The sequence below is a fragment of the Mirounga angustirostris genome, unplaced genomic scaffold (genome assembly GCF_029215605.1).
Source record: "Mirounga angustirostris isolate CCGP_5_RB_7025 unplaced genomic scaffold, mMirAng1.0.hap1 SCAF_7, whole genome shotgun sequence".
NCBI lineage: Eukaryota > Metazoa > Chordata > Mammalia > Carnivora > Phocidae > Mirounga > Mirounga angustirostris.
Window position 1 is genome coordinate 121,240,355 of NW_026991715.1, and position 24,756 is coordinate 121,265,110.

At 36.5% G+C, this 24,756-nt stretch overlaps 1 long non-coding RNA gene and 1 pseudogene across 1 annotated transcript; one reads left to right on the forward strand and one right to left on the reverse strand.

Moving 5' to 3' along the window:
- Positions 1-550: 550 nt before the first annotated feature.
- On the reverse strand, positions 551-678 carry LOC123836243 (U4 spliceosomal RNA; annotated as a pseudogene).
- A 4,027-nt stretch (positions 679-4,705) lies between these two features.
- On the forward strand, positions 4,706-23,298 carry LOC129045371 (uncharacterized). Its single transcript, XR_008505028.2, has 4 exons — positions 4,706-5,152; positions 9,016-9,147; positions 22,608-22,691; positions 22,933-23,298. It is a non-coding gene; the product is annotated as an uncharacterized LOC129045371 (long non-coding RNA).
- The last annotated feature ends 1,458 nt before the right edge of the window (positions 23,299-24,756 follow it).

Below are 24,756 nucleotides of genomic sequence, written 5' to 3' on the forward strand. Positions count from 1 at the left end.
AGTAATATGCATTTAAGTTTCCTCCATGTCTTTATAGCTCATTTCTTTCTTTTTTTTTTTTAAGGATTTTATTTATTTATTTGACAGAGAGAGAGACAGCAGGGGGAGCGGGAGAGGGAGAAGCAGGCTTCCCGCGGAGCAGGGAGCCCAACGCCGGCTCCCTGGACCCTGGGATCAGGACCTGAGCTGAAAGCAGACCCTTAACGACTGAGCCACCCAGGCGCCCCGATAGCTGATTTCTTTTTAGCGCTGAATAATATTCCATTGTCTGGGTATTTATTCAGTTGCTTATTCATATACTTACTGAAGAACATCTGGTTGCTTTCAAGTTTTGGCAATTATGAATAAAGCTGCTATAAATATTCTTGTACAAGTTTTTATGTGGACATAACTCTCCAATTCATTTGGGTAAATACCTAGTAGTACAATTTCTGGGTCATATAGTAATAGCATGTTTCATAAGAAACTTCCGAAATGTCTTCCAAGGCAGCTGTACCGTTTTGCATCCTTACCAGCAATGAATGAGAGTTCCTGTTGCTCATATCCCTGTCACCATTTGGTGTTGTCAGTGTTTTGAATTTTAGCTATTCTCTTAGGTGTATAGTAGTATCTTTCAATTAGCAATAATCGCACCTCGGATAAACTTCATTGGCTATGAGACTGCCACTGCATAAAGCTGTATAGTAGTATCTTATTGTAATCTGCATTTCTTAATAACATATGATACTGAACATCTTTTATATGATTATTTGCCATCTGTACGTCTTCTTTGGTAAGGTGTCTCTTCAGATATTTTATCCATTTTGTAATTCAGCTGTTTCTTTTTGTTTCTGTTTGTTTCCAGGAAAATTCATCATCTTCCATGCCGACCTCATTTTGTTGTTTTCAAAGGTGTTCCCTCTCTCGTTTAATTGTCATCAAAGGCACTTAGAATAATCTCTTCAATAGGTTTGTCCTTTAGGAAAACAACCGCCAGGAAGAAATTTATCTTTTAAGAAAGGCATGGGGTTTGGGGAATACAGCAGTAGGATTTTTCATTTTATAATCTGCTCTACTAATTGATTTTCCCCCAAATGCATATAATTATTTTTAGTTTTCAAGTAAACAGATAAGAAAAAAACTGCCATGATGGCAAAAAAAAAAATTTAATTATAAGAAGTCAGTCACAGACAACCTTACTCTTCTCTAATGTGATTTCTCATTTACTGCTTACTTTGTCAACTGTTGCTAAAGAAGAACATCACAAAAGAGAAAGTAAAGAACTAAAAAAGAAAAGAAAAACCACATTAACAAGATTTTGAAGAGGAAATGATAATTTAAAAATACAGAGGCGAAGATTTATGTAATATACAGTGAGCCTCCTACTCAGCTTCTCACCTGAACCCTCAGACAGTCAAGCTGACTTCTAGTAGCTGACCACGTGGAAGTCTTTCGATGCCCCACTAAGGCTGGAAAAACATGGGAGAGGATATTAAAGAAGAGGATGTTTTATTAGTTCCTGGTTTCAGTCCTAACAAATTATTGGCTAAGGTAAAAATAAAATGGTTTTCATTCATACTGAACTAAACAATCAAATACTCCTGTGTAGTTCATAGAATATAATTAAAGAGAAATTTCAACCTAACCATGAGTTCTCAATGCTGTCCCTGACGGCAAGGATGGTCTAACTTTTCCTTGAATCAGGATTCAGGGTAGAAATGAAAATATCTCTTCACTTAGGGACTGTTGAAGCTGCTGCTGGGAATAAGTTAGGGTGTACATCTTGCTAGTTTTTAAACTTGCAGAATGATAAACCAAAGGATAAACAGAAAGCACAATTCCAAATTGCTGCTGAGAAAACACCAAATATTTCTCTTCTTGTCCCTCTCTCTCATTTTAAGAACCAAACATGCAAAAAGAAAAAAAGAAAAAGAAAAAAGAAAGAAAGAAAGAAAGAAAGAAAGAAAGAAAGAAAGAAAGAAAGAAAAGAAACAAACACGCAAACAAACAACTACAGCAAACCCCCAAACCTTCTAATGACTTGTATGTATCTGTCAACAATCTTATCTTGGAAGAAAAAGAGAGGAAAGCTTAGAACTACACCATTTTAGAGGGGTAAAAGAAGAAAACACTGTGTCCTGGAAAGTTCCTTTCCAAACATCTTCTTGAGAGCAAGTCCAAATAAAATGCATGTCGTTTGCTTTTTAGCAGAAAACCTCTACCAAAATATTGCATGTAATGGTAGAATTGCTTCTCCCTCTTTTTTAATTAAACAGATAACTATAAATAATGTTCTGAGCTGGTTATGCCAAGGCCTTATTATTTTGAGATTAGGAAGAAAGTTCCAAATGAAGTAGTTTCAGTGATATGGCTTGGCTTCTGGCCCCATCTCAGATAAAATTCAGCCTTTCTCTGAAAAAATCACCGTCTCCTATATTCCTCAGATCTGAGATTCAAATCCGGTTGGATTTTGGTCCTGATTTCATAAAGGAAGGATTTGATAGAGTGTCTTTAAGTCAGAGTTCTGTGCTACAGAAGCGAAGTGAAATATTATTCAATTCAACAAATAGTTTTTATGTAAGGAAAAAATGCTTCAAATACTCTATAAAATTCTTTGCATATTATCTCTTATACTGGAGAGTAGAACTATAGTCATTTCTGTTTCTAAATAATACGGCCTGAGACCTGCCCACTTCTCTCTTTTCATCTTATTGACATTAACCATCATCACAATAAATTGCCTAAATCATGATGTGTCCTCCATTCAGGCTGCCCCACTCAGTGTAGGGTAGGATTCTTCAAAGGAAATCAAATTAGGACAGACCATCAGAGGCTTAGAAATGTTGGGCCCTTTGAGGGGCATGTGGGTGGCTTAGTCTGTTAAGCGTCTGACTTTGGCTCAGGTCATGATCTCAAGGTCCTGGGATGGATCCCCCGCCTTGAGCCCCTACTAGGGCTCCCCACTCAGCAGGGAGTCTGCTTGTCCCTCAGCCCCTCCCACCTCCCTGTCCCAAGCCCTCACCCCTGCTATGCTCTCCCTCTCTCTCTCTCTCTCTCAGATAAATAAAATCTTTAAAAAGAGAAAGAAATGTTTGGGCCCTTTGACACAGGAATGACACTTCTATTGATTTTTCCTGAATAAATCATCTTACGTGTAGAAAGAAAGAAATAAAAAACTGGTATATAGAAAGACATTAGTTGGGGCGCCTGGGTGGCTCAGTCGTTAAGCATCTGCCTTCGGCTCAGGTCATGATCCCAGGGTCCTGGGATCAAGTCCCACGTCGGGCTCCCTACTCTGTGGGAAACCTGCTTCTCCCTCTCCGCACCCCCTGCTTGTGTTCCCTCTCTCGCTGTGTCTCTCTCTGTCAAATAAATAAATTAAAAAATTAAAAAACTAAAAAAAAAAAAAAAGAAAGACATTAGTCACAGCAGTATTTATAATGATGAAAATTGAAAACTTAATGTTCAAGAATCAGGAAAAGGTTAAGGAAAATCCCCACATTTAAATTTTGTAACGATTAAAATGTTGGTTTATCAAACATCTGAATTATTATGGATAATAATTACTTAGTGATTAATTATTAGAACTATGTTAAAATATATAAGCATAAAAAAAAGATTCTGGAAATAAATATGCCAAAGCATTATCAATAATTATAATGGGATTATGGATAATTTTATTGTGATTTTTTTCTATCCATTTATATTTTTCTAATGATATCTCATGGACTTGTATTACTTTTATAGTTTTTTTTTTTAATCATGCTTTTCAAAGCTGGAACAAACGAAGACTATATTGTTTGTCATAAACCTCCACTGTTATGAAGACTTGTTTTCCTTGTAGTGGCTCCCAGTTCACACACCGATATAGCACCTAGAAGTAAAGCAGGAAACCAGCATTTCTGAAACTCTTGGAGGAGAAGATGGACTAACAGGTAAATGTCTGTCTTCCTCCCTGAGAAACCAGATGACAACCAGGAGCCTAGAAATTATTTATAGCTGCTGGGAATAGATGAAGTAGTTAATAGAAAAAGAGATCCTGAAAAATGAGGTGTTTCTTCCAAAATAATAGTATTATTTAATATTTGAAGGGCATTTCACGGTTGAAACACTTTACTAGGGCACCTGGGTGGCTCAGTTGGTTGGGTGACTGCCTTCGGCTCAGGTCATGATCCTGGAGTCCCTGGATCGAGTCCCACATCGGGGTCCCTGCTCGGCGGGGAGCCTGCTTCTCCCTCTGACCCTCCCCCCTCTCATGTACTCTCTCTCTCATTCTCTCTGTCTCAAATAAATAAATAAAATCTTTAAAAAAAAAAAAGAAACACTTTACTAACATGATCTCATTCTATCTTCCCCGCCACTCTGTTAGAGAAGCATCATTATTTTGATTTCACATATCACACAGCTGAAGCTTAGTGAAGTTAAGTAAGTTTCCCACAGTCACAAAGCTTTTAAGTGAAAGCTTTTTTTTTTTAAAGATTTTATTTATTTATTTGAGAGAGAGAATGAGATAGAGAGAGAGAGCATGAGAGGGGGGAGGGTCAGAGAGAGAAGCAGACTCCCTGCCGAGCAGGGAGCCCGATGCGGGACTCGATCCTGGGACTCCAGGATCATGACCTGAGCCGAAGGCAGTCGCTTAACCGACTGAGCCACCCAGGCGCCCTAAGTGAAAGCTTTTAAGTGAAAGCTTGGGTTCTCAATTCAGGTTTCCCGATTTTCAATTCAAACTCTGTTGCTCCCACGTTGTTACATAATGTACTACATGTTGTGTAAGACACTTTCCACGTGCAAGACACACTGCTGGAATTAAAAGGGGAAAAAAGAAGCATGGTTTCTAGTCTCCAAGAACTTACGACCTAATAGAAAAAACAGGACACAGACAAACTGTCTGTGGGTACAGGTCACGTTTAAAATGCCAAGTCAGTAGTGTAGACTGAAAATGCTTTAAAAGTTGAGAGGACAGAACAGTATCTGTGAGCAGAGGTGACTGTGGAAGGATGATCTGGTTATCAGAGAAGGAACTAGGGAAGAGAGGATGGCACCGTGGCTACACTGGGGAGAAGAGGAGAGTGAATCAAGAAGCAGAAGTGACACTAAACCAGCTTCAATTCTCTTCTTCAATCTGCGTGGAGATTCACTCATCCTATTTGTAATATAAGCTCTCCAGTCATAAGTAAGTAAACGTGTCGAATTTGTAGCTTTTTGTTTTGGCTTGTGTGTGTGTGTGTGTGTGTGTTGCTCATCACAGAGCATTACAGTTATTGTGCACCTTTCTCCTTCATTGCCTGAGATGATGAATGTCCTCCATTGATTAATTTATCACCCAGCCACGTATGTGTGGGCCTCTGATGAGCCAAACACTGCCACTGACGTAGCAACTGAGTACACAAAGTGGAACAAGCGTTCACGGCCCTGCAAGCGCCTACTTTCTTTCTTTCTTTTTTTTTTTTTTAAGATTTTATTTCTTTATTTGACAGAGAGAGACACAGCGAGAGCAGAACACAAGCAGGGGGAGTGGGAGAGGGAGAAGCAGGCTCCCCGTGGAGCAGGGAGCCCGATGTGGGACTCGATCCCAGGACCCTGGGATCATGACCTGAGCCGAAGGCAGACGCTTAATGACTGAGCCACCCAGGTGCCCCTTGGTGCCTACTTTCCAGACGGAGAGACTACATGTAAAATGCTAACAATTATTTCCATAATGATAGATATGAAAACTCAGCATTTATGAAGTAAAAGAGAAGCACCTACCTCTGCATAAATGGGGATATGGTATAAGGAGGAGCCTGGTAAGGATAAATTGAAATTACCAAGCAATGAAGGGAGGACAGGCAATTTCAGGCAGAGGAGGCTACATGGCCAAAGTTAAGGGTGCAAGGAAAGGCCAGTGTGCTGGTGATTGCTAGCAATTTGGTACTTTTGGAGATCACAGGTAAAAGGATAAAGGGAGATGAAGTTAGGGAGATAGGAAATAACAGATTAAGTTGGGTTTTGTAAGCTATTTAAAAAAACTTGAACTTTAATCTGTACAGACAATGGAGATGCACAAGAGTTTAAATCACAGGCATAGGTAAGTGTAATTAGTAACATCATAGCTATATTATACCGCACTCTACTATACTATACGTTACTAAGTCCACAAAACATTTTGTCAGATTTTAAGGGAAAATATTTTTTAAAAATAAACAATATGAACCTTATCGACTTTATGCAAATTTCTATGTCAGTGCCTTAACTTTTACCTCATTAATGGGAAATTTAGGAGAAATTTAGAAGAGTGTGATTTAATGCCCTCAATATGACAGATGATTTCTGTTTTCCCTCTACCAAGATTTGGGTTTGACTTGTTTATGTCATAGGAGGACTATAATGCAGAAAGTGACTGTAAAGGTCTATGGGACATTGTTCAACGGCTTATCTAGAAAAGAAGGGTGAATATATCCCTACAAGATGAAGATATCCCTTGGGGATATAATTTAAAGAGGACCAAAATTTTTTTCAACTTCTGTAAATACTCTTTTATATTTAACAAAAAAAAAAATGAAATAAAACAAAATCACATATGAAAAAAATCTTTGCTTTTTTTTTGTTTCCTTGTTAGCTTTTAAAATTTTTATTTATAAATCAAGAAATGTATTTTCCTAAAAACTATGACTAGTCCAGTTGCCTGATCTTGGGACTAGGAATTATAAACTGAGCCCTGTTCCTGTAGATGATTTTCTGTTTAGTATTATAAAAAGTCTTTCTGTGACTCAGCTCCTGTTAGAATTAGATTATGGGGTTTCCCAGGTTTCTTGATGAAAAAAATGGAGAGACTTCCACACTTCTTAAATGTAATCTATCTTAGAGGTATGAAAGTCCTGGAATCAAAGAATTTAGAATTTAAGGATAGGACTTAACACGTTATCTGAGTCAATATTCCCTTGTGATTATTTATCCAAGGTCCAGCACAGCAATGTTCTGTGTACAGTTACACTAAGAGTTTGCAGAAGACCATAGAATGGGCTAGTTGGTCTAGGTGGGAAGCAAGGATCGCACAGGTAAAAGGCAGCTCCAAGAAAGGGTCAGAAAAGGGGGTATTCTGAAGGCCATGGACCTTGAATGAAGATGGTTCCTTATGGGATGGGGGAAAATTGCACCTCTTCGGGTGTGATGTTAATAATGATACCTCTAGACTCTTCCTGCTTGGTGTTATTTCCCTCAAGTTGGCCATGATGTCAGCCCTACCTAGAGTCTGAATCAAAATCCCAATTAATAAAACTTTTGTTGCTGTTGTTTTTAGTTTAATGGTAATGACAGCAACATGGCATGATTCGTTTTAATCCCTATTCTCTGCCCATCAGACATTACTACCTGGGCATAGCTCATTTCCTCACTGAGCCCAGACTCAGCCTTAGAATTTGTCACAGTCTAGTACTCTGGGCAGCCACTGCCAATGGACTTAGACTAGCCCATCAGATACAATTTATTTGCCATCCCCAGATTAGAATTAAAGGTATGTATATTGGTTCCAAAAGAACTCTGTTACCCTGGAAAGCTGGTGTGATATTCTTGTTGAATACATTCCTTTTAGTTGAATACTCAGTTTTCACTTAAGCCTACTCAGACAAGTATTTCTGCAGTTGCCTGAGAGATGGTGTCAAATGCTTTATTCTGTACCCTTGCTCTGAAAGCTCTTATTCCAATAAGCTGACTTTCTTTGGTGTTACTTTTCCCTGTGCTAATTACTTTCATCATCCTACCCACAGGGAGGCAGATTATTAACACTGGTATATAAATTTTTAAAAACCTCAATTTGCAAAATAAGCAACAAGAGCCCTGCCCTTTGCCCTGGATTTCTATAAGGTGCCTAGTTAAATATGCCCTGTGTGCGTTCTGGTTTCCTTATTTGGTTGTAGGGGGCAGAGACCTCACTTTTCATGATTCACCCTGCATATTTCTGACTCTTGCCTCAGGGTGCTTTTGTGAATCCTCTGCATAATTTTGGATAAGATGAATTTGTACACCCCCCACTCCATGTTTGGTTGCTGCAGCTCTCTCCATGTGGCTGCCAGAGTCCTCTGTGGGGGTGTGGGTAGAGGAAAGGTGGTTCATTGATTTACTCAACAAATATATACTGAATGCCCACTATGAGCCAGGCTCTATACTAGAGACTGTGTTTGTTGTGGTTGGTCAGATAGAAATGATTCCTGGCGGGGCACCTGGGTGGCTCAGTCATTAAGCATCTGCCTTCGGCTCAGGTCATGATCTCAGGGTCCTGGGATCGAGCCCCACATCGGGCTCCCTGCTCGGCGGGAAGCCTGCTTCTCCCTCTCCCACTCCCCCTGCTTGTGTTCCCTCTCTCACTATGCCTCTGTCTGTCAAATAAATAAATAAAATCTTAAAAAAAAAAGAAAAGAAATGATTCCTGGCTTCATGGAGCACAGGATTCAGTAGATGAAACAAGCAATAAACAGAGATAAATGACATACTAGCATAGTGAGATAAATGCTTTGAAGGACAAGAACATAAGAATTATAAGAGAATGTGTCTAGAGAATCCATTTATATTGGGTGATTGATGAAAACACCTATGAAGAGGTAACCTTGAAATGGAAGTCTGAGGATAAGTGGTTAGTCATGAGGAGTGCGGGTAAGTGTTCCAGACAGAGGGAGAAGTGTGAGTGTAGGCCCTGAGGTGGCATTTGATGTGAACAATGACCCCAACTTCCCTGTGAGGGCCTAATCTGGCTCTCAAAGAGCCACAGTAGCTTTGGCAGACAAATACAAATTCCAGTCCAGGAAAGAGGGAGGCCACCTTCTGACCAGGGTCTCATATAAGAAAGATTTTCCATTTTACCTGGTGTGAGATACGCCTGTTAATTGATTTATGAAGGTCTCATAGCAATATGCATGGGCCAGGAATGAGGTTTTATATTCATGGTAAAAAGTTAAACATTTGGCACTGCCATTTGGGAAGGTCTCACTGCAAAGGCCAAAGTCAAGACTGGAATGCTGGCTCCCCGTGTCCTCTTACAGTTTGGTGTCCTTGCTGCTGTAGGTCAGATGATTTTCCATCACTCTGGCCTTTGAGAACTAAGGTGCCAGATTCTCTGAAGAGAGCATTGTCCTGATAAAGGAAAAACATGAAGGCACTGGATGTTTTAACTGTGGAACATAAGAGAGAACAGAGGTAATGTTGTGTTTTGTTTTTTCCCCTCAATTTGCTTTACTTTTTAGACCACATTGTTTGGACACTGAAAGTCATGTTTTTGTACTTCTTTTGTGGCATTTTGACTGCCACAAAAGAGCCAGAAAAACTATTCCAGAGCCAGAAAAACTAAAATATAAATAAATCCAGACAGGCTCTTAGAAGCAGTTAGTAAATCAGTCCTATATTTTAAAAAATTTTTTCTTTTCTAAGTAACTATTACTTGAGCTGAAATTTAGCTTACCAGATCTGCCTCATTTGAAAGTTTTCTGAAACAGAATATTTGGCAGAGTTTCTTCCTGTATTAAAATTAATCACATAATATGAGGAAGGGCAAAAACTTCTTCCAGTCTCTACGGAGTGAAGGGAAACAAAAAGGGGAGTTAATTGCCTAACAATTCACCTAAAAAGCTGTGCATAATTGTTCTACATTTCTCCAAAACAAACATAACAAAGGTTTTTTTTCTAATAGCTTAAGAAAGACCAGACAAACAAGAGAGCAAGACAAACAATTCCCCTAATTTTCCAGAAGGAAAACAAGTGGTAAGGCACGCTCACTTGCCTTGCATCCACTACTCCCCTTTGCTTTACTCACTGCACTCAAAAATTAAATGAGTTAATATCCACCAAGCCCCCCAGAATTTTGGGCCCATAAGATCTCCTATACAAGTATGTATTAAATTTTTTTAAAAAGAGAGAGAAAGTGAAGACGCATAGGAAAGAGAATGAAGAAGGCCAAAGAGGTGAAGCAAGCAGAGGGAAACTGTGGAGAATTCTGAAATGCTCAGAATACATAAAATGAAGTTAAATTCTTCCAGAATGCCTCAAGAACCTGTACAATATCTTCTTAAACTCCAGTTAAACTACTAGAGACTCTCAAACAGATAAATTCTATAAAAAGCAAAGTGAAGGTAAACTCTACAAGTTTCTAACTTATAGATGTCATGAGCTTGTACCCTGAAACATATTCTTTTCATTATAAAAGTGCCTAAAACTTCTTGATTTTGAGTAAATCTAACAGATACTGAGCTAGCCCTCCTCCAGTGTACATAGGAAACTGGACAACAGTCTGTGAAAGACTGCAATCTCTGAAAGAAGAGAAACTGACAAGGGAAGCCTCATATTAACCCTACCTCCCTGCTTGAGAATTTCTGTACTGAAGCCAGTGAAATGGAGTTAGCAGAGCAAGATGGTCCTGCTGACTTGAGGAAGCTGAAGTGGCTGGAATCTGCAGGGCAGGCACCAGAGAAGAGGGGACTACACAGAGCAGCACCCCAGAAGTTTTCATGGAGATTGGACTGGGGAGTTCTGCACAAATCCTTGGCCAAGGGCTGTGCTAGATATGAGGCTTACCAAAGGGTGGAGAATAAAACAGATACTACTAGTGGCCCAGCAGTGCCAGGGACTTTGGAGTCCTGGCCCAGCAGGAGTGGAAAGACAGCTACAACACCTTGTTAACAGCACAGTCACTTAGCTGAGACACCAGAAATTCTGTGATGGGTTGTGTAAATGAAATTATATTGTTTAAGGTTACTGCATTTCTGAACTGGGAGTTGTGAAGTACGAAATAGTTCAGTATTGACTATAAATAGACTTGGATAAGTTCAGACATATATATATATATATATTTTAAAGATTTTTAATTTATTTGACAGAGAGAGACACAGCGAGAGAGGGAACACAAGCAGGGGGAGTGGGAGAGGGAGAAGCAGGCTTCCTGCTGAGCAGGGAGCCTGATGTGGGGCTTGAACCCAGGACCCTGAGATCATGACCTGAGCCGAAGGCAGACGCTTAACAACTGAGCCACTCAGGCGCCCCCAGACATATATTATTAACCCTAGAGCAACCACTAAAAAATAATAAAAACAGATATAGATAATAATTCAACAAAGGAAATAAAATGTGAAATGAAAAAAATTGCATAAACACAAAAGAACATAGAAAAGAAACAAAAGAGAAACAAAATGGACAAATGAAAAACAACTATCAAGATGATAGATATAAACCAAATCATATCAATAATTACATCAAACATTAATGGTCTAAACACTCCAATTAACAGGCAGAAATTGTCAGACTGGATAAAAAAGACAAATCAAATTCGATTTCTGCCTAAAAGAGACAAGTTTTAAATTTAAAGATATCAATTTGATTTTTCAAAAGTAATTTGTCTTTTTTATTCTCTTTAAGATACATACATACATTTAAAGACACAAATATATAGAAGGCAGGAGGAAACTTGGTGGTTATATTAATACCAAAGTAGACATCAAGACCAAGAGTTTTAAGAAGGACAGAGTGCCATTTAATAATGATAAAATGGAATCATTAGGAAAAATCAACAATCTTAAATATGTATACTTCAAACAACAGAGCTTTAAATTTCATGAAGCAAAAATTGGCAGATCTAGAGATAGCAATCAACAGTATAAATTTAGCAAGTTTGTAGGGTAGGAAGTCATTATACAAAATGATTCCATTTCTGTATCAGCAAACAGTTGAAAAATGCAATAAAATGCTACTTACAGTTATAAAACATAAAGTACTTAGGATTAAATTTTATAAAAGATATGTAAAACTTCTACGTTAAAAATTACAAAATATTACTGTTAACTATATTTTTATTTAAAAATCTAGAAAATATTACTGAGAGAATTAATAAAGATCTAAATAGAGAGATATACCTGGTTCATGGATTGGAGCACTTAATATCATTAGGATATACATTTTCCCCAAATTGATTTATAGATTCAAAACAATTCAAATAAAAATTTCAGAGACTTTTAAAATAGAAATTGACATGCTGATCCCAAAACGTATATGAAAATGCAAAGGGCCTTAAGATGCTAAATCAATTCTGAAACAAAAGAAAAATAAGTTGAAGGGTTTATACAACTTGATTTTAATACTTAACATAAAGCTATAAAACCAAGTAGCTTTGTATTAGGGATAAGGGCTTACAGTCTGAGTTGTAATTGATGAATTGTGAAGTCCCAATATGGACAACTTTGAGAATTAAAAAGCCAGGAAGACTCAGTTATAAGTAGGCAGCCACAGTTTTGTGAGATTTACCTCCTGGAGCTTGACCAGGTTCTCCTAGTAAGTATCAAAGAAAAATCCCCTCAAGCTTCTGGCAGAGGGAAGGGAAAAGGAAACATTTGGAAATATGCCAGAGCACTTTGTTCCTAACAAGGCCTGCCCTCAGGAGAAACTAGCTAATCAGAGCCTAAGTGACGTGGAGGAAGGGAAATATCCCAACTCCAGCCCATTTTAGCCATCCCACCGAAGAGGGGGAGAAAAACACAGGAACAACTTGTGAAGCTCATAGTCCTGAGCAATTTCACTTCTAGAAATTTTTCCTGAGGATATGTCTCTACATATAAAAGGAAAATGGGTATTATTCAATATTAAATTGTTAGCAATAGCAAAATGAAAAATAACCAAAATGCCTATTTGTGGAAAAGAGTAGAATAAGCTGTGATATATCTACACAATGGATTTCTATGAAGCCATAAATAATAATGAAGAACATGTCCATAAACTAACATGGAATGATTTTGGGGATGTATTTTAAGTGAAAAATCATGGTGTATATATAGTTGACTCTTGAACAACATGGGGGTTAGGGGTGCCAACCCCTGCACGGTCAAAAATCCAAGTGTAACTTTTGACTCCCCAGAACTTAACTACTAACAACCTACAGTTAACCAGAAGCCTTACCAATGACACAAAAGAGTCGATTAACATGTATTTTGTGTTATATATATTATATGCTATTTTCTTAAATCGAAATAAGCTAGATAAAAGAAAATGTTAAGAAAATCATAAGGAAGAGAAAATACATTTACCCTACTGTAGTGTATTTATTGAAAAAATCCACATATAAGTGGACCTGTGCAGGTCAAACCCATGCTGCTCAAGGGTCAATTGTAGTATGCCACATTTTGTGTAAGAAAAAGGGGTAAATAGAAGGGATAAAAAATTATCACACGTTTGCTTGTTTTTGCAAATAAAAAACCCCAACAACATAGGAAGGACAGAAAATGGTTACCAATTGGGTGTAAATGGGAATAGTAGAAGGGTAAAGAATTTTTTAATATAGTTTGTAATTTGAGCTATGTAAATGTTCTATATATTCAAAAAATACGGCTAAAATAAAAAGATTTAAAAAAGCAAACCCTTTAGTTTGCCAGAGTTTATTCTCAGAAAATCACTGGTTGGCTCTGTTTCTGTACCTAAATCAGGACTGAATTTCTACACATAGAATGAAGTGTTGAAGAAGGTATTAGCCCTTTAATGATAAATTTTCTTTACAAAGTGGTTTTAGTGTGAAATTAAGATAGGAAACATTTTTTTTTTTAAAGGCATTGTTCTTTCTTTACGGTCCATCTCATTTCTTATGAAATAAAGTGATTTTATTTAAAGGTAGTTCCACTGTCATTCCTGAAAAATGTGCTCTTCAGTCATAGCACCAGTTTAAAAAAAAAAAAAAAATATATATATATATATATATATATATATATATATATATACAGAAGTTCAAAGGAGGGGGAAATGGTTGAGACAAACTTTTCAACTGATCTTGTCAAGCCGTCTCACATGTTACCGTTTCCCAGGCTACATTTTTTTCAAAAAACCTGATACATACTGAAATCTTGAAGAAAATTGGGTAATAAAGATAATTTGTTAAGAATCTGAACAACTGGGGCGCCTGGGTGGCTCAGTTGGTTAAGCGACTGCCTTCAGCTCAGGTCATGATCCTGGAGTCCCGGGATCGAGTCCCGCATCGGGCTCCCTGCTGGGCGGGGAGCCTGCTTCTCCCTCTGACCCTACCCCCCTCATGTTCTCTCTCCCTCTCATTCTCACTCTCTCAAATAAATAAATAAAATCTTAAAAAAAAAAAAAAAGAATCTGAACAACTGAAATAAACTTGTTTTTAAGAGTTCCACTATGTAAGTCACAACTTGAAACATTTCTAGTTAAGGACAGTATCTTGGAGTTCCAGTAATTGATGTCATAAGTAGTTGAGTAATTCTCAAGTTAATGCAGGGGTGATGTAAGGATTGTTAGCCTATATAATATTCAAGATTACTTTTAAATTTCAATGTTTTATCCTGGTTTTTAAGATTTAAGAGGTGGTCTGTAATGGATTCAGATGTTTCATTTGTAGTATAATGAAATGTTTACAGAAAGATAACATTTTCTGTATGCCTGGGGGGCTCAGCTGGTTAAGCCTCTGCTTTCAGCTCAGGTCATGATCCTAGAGTCCTGGAATAGAGTCCCACATCGGGCTCCCTGCTCAGCAGGGAGTCTTCTTCTCCTTTTGCCTTTCACCTTGCTTGTGCTCTCTCTTGCTTCTTGTTTGCTCTCTCTCTCAAATAAATAATTAAAAAATCTTTAAAAAAAAGGAAGGTAGCTTTTTCATTAAAATATTTTTAGAAAAAAAGCAAATTCTAAAACTGAATACAAAGAGAAACAAATGAATCTAACTGCCTATTAAATTGATAATATAGTCATTCAGGAAGCGGAATTAATTCAAGCACCTTTGGAAATAGTGTCTTAATTATAAAGTCCTAGTGGGACCAATTCTAAGAGAAAAGGCAATGTTAACCTTTACCTAATAGGTTTATTGTTAGTTGTAATACTATTTTAATTCTTAAACTGTTGAATTTATGACATAAGATGACAAATAGGTAAATATATTACTATAAGAAATCAAAATTCTCACTATGAGAGAAAAAGTACAAATATGACATTTAAAAAGCTAGGAAAAAAATGATGTAATGCTAAATTTGAACTAGAAATATCAACATGAATTCATTTGAAAAGTATACTTCCTAGTTCTGTCCATTAGAATAGCCTAGAAACAATGGTATCCCAGTAACAGGGAAAATACAAATTACTCAGATATTAGTTTTTAAATACCACTCCCTAATAAAAGGAACTGAGCATTTGGAGAATTGGCTGATTCCAGATAGGGGACAAGAAAAAGCTACAGTGAGCATGGGATAGCTTCTTGATCCAGAAAGCAAAGGACTGCTCAAAGACTAATGGGGGTAATATCAAAACGACAGAGGAGCATACTGAAAGGGGCTCCTCTTGGCCAAATTTGATATAGCTGGAGGATCAAAAAGTATAGAGATAGTAATATATTATAATCCATTAAATTTTAAAATAACTCATGAATCTACTATGATATTCAAAAGGGATAGGAATGGAGGAAGAGTGGTTCGTCTTTTGAGAAAAATTCCAGTTAATAGATAGGATTAGCCATTTTGCCATCTCCAGTGTAATAGCTTATCTAGGTAAATATCATCAAAGAATGCTAAAATTGGGATGTGGGTTTGTAGGAAATAGGATACTCACACAGTTGTAAAGTATCACTCATAGATCATTTACTAGATACAACTATTTTTATTCAAGTATAATTAACACACAGTATTATATTAGTTTCAGGTGTATAATACCATGATTCAACAGTTCTATACATTACTCAGTGCTTATTAGATATAATTTTAAATAAAAAGAGCTAATGCTCATCACCTTAACCAAGTAATTAATTTAGCATTAATAGTAGTAGTTCAATCTGGCATTCATTGTATGTCCTTTGATGTTATGCATTAAATATACAATATCTCCTATAAATTAATCTTGTCAGAAATGTTCAACCTGAATCTAAACATGAGAAAGCAATTAGACAAATCCAAAATGTTGGACATTCTACAACTGGCCTGTATTTTTTTTTTTAAGTCAGTATCATGAAAAACAAAACCAAAAGCAGGGGCACTATTCTAAATTAAAATTAAAAAGACAAAAACAGCTGAATAATTTTTACAACTAGGTTGAATCTTGGAGAAAAATTAGATGTCATAATGGAATTATGGTTCTTTTTAAAAAATGCCCTTAACCTTAATGAGACTAAAAGTGCAACTTACTTTTAAGTAGTTTGGGAGAGAATGAGAAGAAGAGAGAAAGAGAGAGGAAAGATGTGAGAAAGAGAGAGACAGTGCAAATGCAGCAAATTGGTGAATGTAGGCAAAGTGTATTTGAATGTTTATTGTACTAGTCTTCCAACATTTTTGTAAATTTGAGCATTTTCCAAATAAAGAGTTGGAGAAAAGTAAAACAAGTACTTGCCTTGAAAATGTAGCCTTACTATTTGACTAAATTGCTATTGTCTGTGGAATAATGAAAACCAAAAGTCATGATAGATATAACTTTAACTTTGTTTCATGCATTATTTGGGATAGGTATAGCATCCTTGCTGACTTACTGACACGCACTGCCCTCAGAAGCAACCAACTCACATTTGGCGGCCAGTTTGGGCTATGTATGGCATTCCTATAGCCATGCTGTCAGGTCTTCATGGAACATGTGGAAGCCTCTGCTGGGCTTTCCCAGAAAGGAGTGGAGCCCAGCAATCTGTTCTGTTCTAGTGTTGATTTTGGCTTCTATTCCAAAAAAAATCAAGAAGACTATTAATTATTCACCATGTGAAGGTGGTAGAAAGAGCAGATGGGATGAAGAGCTTCCTGCCAACACCAGAATTCCAGAGCCAAATGCCTTAGGGTGTTGAAAGTGCTTTGAGGCACTTTAGGAAATGGCCCTAATACAGGAGGGACAATCCAGTCCATGATTTTCCAGAAATGTTTTTGAATGTTGGTGGATTCAAAACCACACTTCTTCTCAGTGCTTTAATGGGCTATTAAATGTTTCCTTTTCATCTCAACCAAATACTAAATCAAAACTGTAGGTTTGCATGTATATTGGGGAGGAGTTGTGAGTTCCCTAATAGTGACAGGTATTTCTAAATGGTGAGGCTTATATTAGTGTTGTGAGACAGAAGGGCCTGGAATTGATGCCAGGGAAGGCAAGAAAATCTCCCTCTTGTTGGTGATGCATATTCTTTCTCATAAAGATCCCTCACTAGATTCTTTTCATGTACAAAAAGTCCTCATTGTCCAAGAAGTGGTTCTTAAAAAGGCCACTTAAAGTGAATTCACTTTTAGGGAGGTAGGCAGGGATGGGCTAAATGGGTGATGGGTATTAAGGAGGGCACTTGGTGTGATAAGCCCTGGGTGTTATATGTATGTGATGAATCACTAAATTCTACTTCTGAAACCAATATTACAGTATATGTTAACTAACTAGAATTTAAAAACTTAAAACAAAAAATAGATGAATGGATAAAGAAGATGTGAGATATACGTATATACATACATATATTATACATATATATACATATATATGGTGGAATATTATTCAACCATAAAAAAGAATGAAATCTTGCCATTTCCAACAATGTGGATGGAGCTAGAGAGCATTATGCTAACAGAAATAAGTAATCAGAGAAAGACAAATGCCATATGATTTCACTCATATATGGAATTTGAGAAATAAAACAAATGAGCAAAGGGAAAAAAGAGAGAGAGATAAACCAAGAAATAGATTGTTTTATTTTTTATATTTTAGAGAGAGAGAGAGCATATGAATGGGGGGAGGGGCAGATGGAGAGAGAGAGAATCTCAAGCAGAATCCCTGCTGAGCAGGGCTTGATCCCACAACCCTGAGATCATGACCTGAGCCAAAACCAAGAGTCGGATGCTCAAATGACTGAGCTACCCAGGCATCCCCCCTTTTTTATTCAGACTCTTAATTATAGAGAACAAATTTATGGTTACCAGAGGGGAGGTGGGTGGTGGGATGGATTAAACAGGTAATGGGGATTAATGAGTGCACTTATGATAAGCACCAGGTAATGTATGGAATTGTTGAATCACTATATTGTACACCTGAAACTAATATAACAATGTAAAAATAAATAAATAATTAAATAAATAAGTGAATTCACTTTCAAAAGGGGAACAGAGTTATTTGTTAAATTATGGAAAAAATATTTTATAGAACTTTATCTTGAAATAAGGTTATTTAACAAAATTTAAGAATAAACTGTTGATTTTGTAGGCTTTTCCCTAAAACTAGCACAATGGAATACCCTTCCACTGTATGTTTGATTTCTTAGATATAACACTCAAGCACACACACACAAAAAAGGTTCATGATGTGTACTTCATGGAAACTAAAAATTTTTGCTCTTTAAAAGACAATATTAAGAAAATGAAAATAAAAACACAGCCATCAACTGGTAGGAAATATTTGTAAAACACATATTTGATAAAGGACTTGTGTCCCGGATATATATATCAGAAAAATCTCAACAGAAAACAAGGAAACAGTGTCTTTGAATGACACATTGGACCAGATGGACATAACAGATATATATGGAACATTCCATCCCAAAACAACAGAATACACATTCTTTTCAAGAGCACATGGAACATTCTCCAGAATAAATCACATATTAGGCCACAAAACAAGCTTCAGTAAATTTAAGGTCAAAATCATACCATCCATCTTTTCTGATCAAAACAGTTTTTTCACCAGGAAAATAAAACAGGAAAAAAATGCAAACACATGGGCACTAAATGACATGATACTAAATAAGTAAGGGGTCAATTAAGGCAATCAAAGAAAAAATTTAAAAAATATATGGAGACAAATGGAAATGAAAACACAACAGTCCATAATCCTTGGGACACAGCAAAAGCAGTTCTAAGAGGGAAGTAAATAGATACAAGCCTACCATAAGAAACAAGAAAAAGCTCAAATAAACAATATAACGTTATACCTAAAGAAAGTAGAAAGAGAAGAACAAAGCCTAAGATGGGTAGAAGAAAGGAAACAAAGATCAGAGCAGAAATAAGTGACAGAAACTAAAAACAAACAAACAAAAAAACAGTAAAACCAAGAACTTGTTCTTTGAAAAGGTAAACAAACTTGACCAACCCTTAACCAGACTCATCAAGAAAAAAAAGAGAAAGGACCCAAATAAATAAAATCAGAAATGAGAGAGAAGAAGTAACAACTGACACCACAGAAATACAAAGAACTGTAAGATAATACAATGGAAAATTATAGACCAACAAATTGGACAATCTAGAAGAAATGGATAAATTCCTAGAAACACACAATCTTCCAAAACAGAACCAGGAAGAAATAGAAAATCTGAACAAACTGATTACAAGTAACAAATTGAATCAGTAGTCAGGAAACTATCAAAAAATGAAAATCTAGGACCAGATGGATTCATAGGTGAATTCTACCAAACACTTAATGAAGAGTTAATATCTATTCTTCTCAAACTATTCTAAAAAATAGAAGAGGAAAGAAAGCTTCCAAATACATTCGATGAGGCCAGCATTACCCTGATAGCAAAACCAAAGACACCCCCCCACACACACACAAGAAAATTACAGGCCAATATGCCTGATGAACATAGATGCAAAAATCCTCAACAAAATATTAGCCAACCACATTCAACTATATATTAAAAAGGTCATTCACTACAATCAGTTAGAATTTATTCCAGGGATGCAAGGATGGTTCAGTATGTGCAAATCAGTGTGATACACCACATGAACAAAACAAAAGATGAAAATCATATAATTTCAATAGATGCAGAAAGACCATTTGACAAAATACAACATCCATTCACCATAAAAACTTTCAACAAAGTGGGGGTAGGGGGAACGTATCTCAACGTAATAAAGGCCATAAATGAAAAACCCACAGTTAAAACCATACTCAATGGTAAAAAACTTAGAGTTTTTCCTTTAAGATCAGGAACAAGAGAAGGATGTCCACTGTGGCCAATTTTCTTCGACATAGTACTGGAAGTCCTAGCCACAGCAATCAGACCAGAAAAAGAAATAAGAGCTATCCATATTGGTAAAGAAGTTAAACTGTCACTATTTGCACATGACATGATGCTATACATAGAAAATCCTAAAGACTCCTTTAAAAAATTAAGAGAAGTAATAAATAAGTAAACTTGCCTGATACAAAGTTAATACCCCCAAATTGGTAGTGTTTCTATATTCTAATGATGAAGTGGCTGAAAGAGAAATTAAGAAAACAACACCATTTACAATTACACCAAAAAGAATAAAATACCTAGAAATAAACTTAATCAAAGATGTGAAAGACCAGTACTCTGAAAACTATAAAACACTGATGAAAGAAATTGAAGATGACACAAATGGAAAGATATTCCATGCTCCTGGATTGGGAAAATATTGTTAAAATGTCCACATTATCCAAAGCAATCTACAGATTCAATCCCTATCAAAATACCAACAGCGTTTTTCAGAAAACCAGGACAAATAATACTAAAATTTGTATGGAATCACGAAAGACCCCAAATAGCCAAAACAATCTTGAGAAAGAACAAAGCTGGATGTATCACAATTCCAGATTTCAAGATGTACTACAAGCTGTAGTAGTCAAAAGAGAATGGTGCTGGCACAAAAATAGACACATAGACCAATAGAACAGAACAGACAGCCTAGAAATAAACCCATGCTTATTTGGTCAATTAATCTATGACAAAGGAGGCTAGAATATACAGTAGGGAAAAGACAGTCTTTTCAATAAATGTTGCTGGGAAAACTGGATAGCTACATGGAAAAGACTAAAACTGCACCACTTTTTAACACCATACACAAAAGTAAACTCAGAATGGATTAAGACCTAAATGTGAAACCTGAAACCATAAAAATCCTAGAAGAGAACACAGGTAGTAATTTCTCTGACACTAAATGTAGTGACATTTTTCTAGATAAGTCTCCAAAGGCAAGGATAACAAAAGCAAAAATATTGGGACTATGCCAAAATAAAAAGCTTTTGCACGGCAAAGGAAACCATCAACAGAACAAAAAGATAACCTACTGATTGGGAAAAGATAATTGCAAGTAATATATTTGATATGGGGTTAATATCTGAAGTAAAAAAAACAAAAAACTTCTACAACTCAATACCAAAAAACAAAACAAAACAAAAACAAACAAAAGACAATTCAATTTAAAAATGGGCAGAGGACCTAAATAGACATTTTTTCCAAAGAAGATATACACATGGCCAACAGACATACAAAAAGATGCTCAACATCACTAATCATTAGGGAAATGCAAATCCAAATCATGATGAGATATCACCTTAAACCTGTTAGAACAGCTAAAATAGAAAAGACAAAAAATAACAAGCATTGGTAAGGATGTGGAGCAAAAGGAACCCTAATACACTGTTGGGGAGGATGTAAATTGGTATAGCCACCAGGAGAATAGAATGGAGGTTCTTCAAAATTAAAAATAGAAACACCATATGATCCAATAATTCCACTATTGGGCACTTAACCAACAGAAACAAAAACACTAATTCAAAAAGATGTGCACTCCTATATTTATTGCAGCATTATTTACAATAGCCAACATATGGATGCAACCTAAGTGTCCATCAGTAGATGATAGATAAAGAAGATATGCTATACACACACACACACAGACATATAAACACAATGGAATATTATACAGCCATAAAAAAAGATGCTATTGTGCAATTTGAGACATATGGATGGACCTAGAAGATATTATGCTAAGTTAAATAAGTCAGACTGAGAAAGACAAATACCATATGATTCCACTCATAAGTGGAATAAAAAAAAAAAAAAAGCAAGCCTATAAATACAGAGAACAAATTGATGGTTGCCAGAGTGGTGTGTGGGGGTTGAGCAAAACGGTTAAAGGGGAGCTTTAGCTTTAGCTTAGCTTCCAGTTAAGGAATGAGTAAGTCACAGGACTAAAAGACACAGCACAAGGAATATAATCAATGATATTGTAATAGCAATGCATCAGGACAGATGGGAGCTACAATTGTGAACATAGCATAATGCATAAACCTGTCACCTAAGTTGTACACCTGAAACTAATGTAACATTGTGTGTCAACTATACTCAAATAAAAAAAGAAATGAATAATAAAAAAAACCCCTCAATTTTTAAATGGGCAAATATAGCACGTGTTCATTGTCAAATATTTGGATATCACAGATACATGAAGAGAATTTACCTATAATCCCATGACTTAGAGATAATTACTGCTACATAAGATCTTAAATGGCATGTCCTTCCATGTTTTTTGAGTAAATATGTCATGTATATCCTATTTTTATACTATTTTATGATCTGCTTCTTTTACTCTTTTTTATAGATATATATACATATATATAAAATATTGAGCATGTTTCTGTATACTTTGATATTTGCAAACATGATTTTCAATAACTACAATGGAGAGGTCATAATTTATTCATCCAATTTTGTATCATTGGACATGTATAATTTTACAGTATTATTATACAATTTACACAATTGTAACATATACTGCTGTACATAAGTCTCTAGGTAACTATGATTTTACAAATATGACATTAGATTCTACCAAAAACTATCTACATTTTAATGAATTTTGTTTTTATATATAGGAAACCTATCTTAACTCACTAAACTCAATGCTTTTTTTTTTTTTTTTCATTTTGTATTTCTACAGAAACCCAACAAATGGAGTTGTTGGTGCAGATTTCCAAGGATGAAGTTGTCTGGGTGCAGCCAATGCTTTCAGTCAAGAAACAAGGTGGAATGTGAATTTACTTACAGCTTTACTAAGATTTAGGTGGGAAGTTTGTGAAAAAAAGTTCTGGAAAAGCAAGAAAAAAATTTCTATTCAAATTCTCATGTCTACTGGGGTAATGGAGGCATCGAGTATTTTATTTTCCATTTCTATTAACACAACTCAAAACATCTATACTTTATTGTTGTTTTTTTGTTCTCTGAAACATCTTTTTTTTTAAAAATTTTTTTTATTTATTTGACAGAGAGAGACACAGCGAGAGAGAGAACACAAGCAGGGGGAGTGGGAAAGGGAGAAGCAGGCTTCCCACGGAGCAGGGAGCCCGATGCGGGGCTCGATCCCAGGACCCGGAAGGCAGACGCTTAACGACTGAGCCACCCAGGTGCCCCTGTTCTCTGAAACATCTTAATGAGAGGCCAGCAGTGAGTTCAAGTTTTTCAATGCCAAGTTGAGAATGCCACACCTCACATACCATTTCCCTTGGAAATTGAGAACAATCCAAGTTTTTCAAAACCCCAAAGTATCTTTTTTTATTCTTTGAAACTCCATGCTTTACCACAGTGCAAGTCTTATTAGGTTTTTAATAAAATATTTGTCAGTTGTTTTCTAATCAAGATTCTGTTCTTCTCACATCAAGGAATCACTTAGGAGACAAACAACAACATATAATAATTAGATTTGATTGAATATAATTGATTTGAATGTTAATGAAACAGTGCCTCCAATATGTTTTATTTCACTTAAATTTTGATGACACTTAAGCAGTTGTCTTGCTTCCCCCAACCTGCCACCACTATTTCTCCCTACCATCGCATTTGACACTGTTCCTGTGCTTATCAACATTGTTTGTCTGAAAGCCTTTTAATCAGCTGTGGGTGAAGTTGCAGAGGAGCTCTCAGCTCTTCCAGCTCTCTCACCTCCCATGTTAGTTGCCAAGGGAACCACTTCACTGAGTCAACAATAAAAGACTCATCAAATTTGGTTGTTTTTTTCTTTTGCCTTGATGAGAGCCACTGAAATGTCCTCTTGCTTCAGACCACATGTGTCAATCTCTTCCATTTCTTTGCATAAGATCTGAAAGCAATCTTTATTTATAGTAAGGGATGAAAGAGGGAAGTTTGACAAGCTAGTGTTGTGAAAGTTAGCTGAGATCAGTGCCATAGAAACAATATGTTCTCTGAAAGGAAAATTTAAAGTATTATCTTGAGATATTTGGACAGAATTTTCAGCTGTATGTCCTGTTTGATTGGAGTGGGATGGATAGGTTTGTATTTTATTCTGACCAGTCTTTTGAAACATCAATAAGGCAAATGATGAGCCTGCGCTTTAAGGCAGGACAGGATCTAAACTGCCTTTGTTTGCTTCTATAGTACTCTTGTCCACTGGCACAAATAAACTCTCAACAAATGTAGAGAATTTTTCACCAATGGCTGCTGCCAACCTACAGAAGTTCTTCTGTACTGTTTTAAAATATCCAGTCAAGTTACTGTCTAGAAAAATCTAGAGGCTGGTGAAGAAGAGTCTCTGCAGCCTTTCTACTCAATACACCCTGCCCTTACCTCTTTTGAGTTGTAAGCAATAAAGCTCCATGAACACAGGAGAAGGAAGTCCCCTTGAAGAGAAATGGTCCCACGGCCCCTTGTGGGAGTTCGGGGTGAGAGAAAAATGTTCTGCCTACGCACCCTCATTTTCAATCTTTTATGCAAAAAATATGAAGTTAAAATGGGCATTGTGGGGAATTTTCCTTGGGGAAAATGAAAACAATGTCCTAGGACAGCTGAGGTGAACAGAAGGGTAGATAGAGTAGGGTCTGGAATGGGAAGAGCCAGCCCCACTCTTTTTACCCAGGTTTCTATGCGGTAGAGGGAAGTGGTCTTGTTTTTACTATATTTTTGTACCAGTCAAGCCACCTGCCCAGCTTCTCAGTTTTGACTGTTCCTCAAATTGTGGTCATTTATTACCTGCATCATCATCACCTGAGGCTCATAAAATAACTGCAATGTCCTAGGCTGGACCCCAGATCTGTTGAATCAATCTGAGGATGGAAGCCAACATCCATACGCTTAAC